A 1,761-nucleotide genomic window follows, 5' to 3' on the forward strand; every position below is an offset into this window, starting at 1 on the left:
CAAGCTGTTGAAGCTTTGGTTCGTGCTGCAGCTTCTTGTTCGCTAAAAAAGCACTTCTGAAGTTACTTACTGAGGTCTTTAATAAGGAATTCCCATTTTTGTGACAAGATCTGTTTTCAGATGGTTTCTGACACATGGTGTTTAATTGAAAATAGCTGTAACTTGCTGACAGCATTTTTAGTCTCCAGGGAGTAATGATGCAACTAAAGTTTCTGCTCTGTTCATTTTGAAACACTCTATTGCTGGAGACTCTGGTCTGCTCTGTGTGATTGACAGTAGTAATCAGTGATAGCTTGCATTTTTGCATGTTTCTGAAAGAAAGCAAATATGGCCTAAAATAATTTTTGCTTTGAATAAAGATTTCTTCCCCTGTCTGTCTTAAGTTTCCCAAAGCCTGCTTCCTCAGCTTGACTGAAAAACACCGGGTTTTCTCATAATCTGCTGCTGGATATTTGGGTATTTTGCTGAGATTTCTATTTTCACACAAAAGTGATGTCAGTTTTCTGAAAAACAGAGAATGTGTTACATTTTCTAATATTTTCTCCATCACCTTTCTCTCGGCTGCATGATTTCTCTGTTGTGATAAATTACTAACTTTTGAACACAGGGATATTATTATCTATCTTTTTCCTGCCCTTTGAGTTGCAGAGTTGCTTTCATTGGCAGCATGCACTGAGAAATCATGTTGGCCACTTCCAGCCCTGAAATTGTAATAGCTTATCCCATTACGTGGTGATTTTTCCAGCTCAGCTCTCCTGAGAATCTTGAAATGTGTTTTCCACAAAAATATTCCATCCACTCTTTCTTTTAAAGGTTATAGTCAAATTTGAAGGGATAATCAATCTAGCTATTGTTTCTAGTGGTGTGTTCTATCCTGATTTTTTTTTTTTTAAATTATAGGGGATTTTTATAGTGCACTTTTGGTCACTGAGAACTTTGACTTCTTTGAACAAGATTGCTTGTTCTTTGGGGACAAGCAGACGTACATCATTAGCATCTTAACTGATGGAAACTTTTCCATGAAAAATGCATACTTTTTTTAATGACTTTAATCTGCACAAGCACTCCATAAGTTTGCAGTAAGCTGTAATAAAAGATTTAGATGTCTCATACCCACATTGCCTCAGTGGCTCACAGTACCATCATCAGGAATGTATACCAAGTGCTTTTTCCTTTGTGACTGCTAGTTTTGTCATCTTCCTTTCTCTAGAGGTGTTCTGAGTATTGTCTGAGAAATGGAGCTGTTGAATTTGGGCTGCCGGATATCGCAGTATGCTAATGCTGTCAAACTGCTTGGGCCCTCAGGTTCATTAAGGTTTGGGATGGGCAGTATTTGTCAGGAAAGGACAAATGAACTAGTGGCTGTTCAGAACAAGACTTCTCTTGCATTGACCAAACATGGTGAGAAATTCTTTTAATTAGTTTAGCTGTGTTAAAATTTGTATGATATGTGTCTTGTTTCAATTTGCCCTTCTATGTTAACTCTTAGATAAGTCAAGATAAGAGAGAGGTGATTAAATACTTGTCCTCAACTTGTCTTACCCTCGTAAGCAGTCCCATGAAAAGTTGCTGTGGGAGGTATTACAGGCATTGTGTACTTGCACAATAAAAGCAAACTTTAACAGTTGTTCCTACCATAGTTAACTAATCCTGTTAAAGCAAAGATATTTGCAGGTTTTAAACCTCTCTGGTTTGGTAAAAGCAAGAAAGGACAGATGTCAAGAAAAAGAGTTGTTTTCTTCCTCTCTGCGCCCACCCCAC

Source organism: Phaethon lepturus, unplaced genomic scaffold, assembly GCF_000687285.1.
Source record: "Phaethon lepturus isolate BGI_N335 unplaced genomic scaffold, ASM68728v1 scaffold39946, whole genome shotgun sequence".
In the NCBI taxonomy this organism is placed as follows: domain Eukaryota; kingdom Metazoa; phylum Chordata; class Aves; order Phaethontiformes; family Phaethontidae; genus Phaethon; species Phaethon lepturus.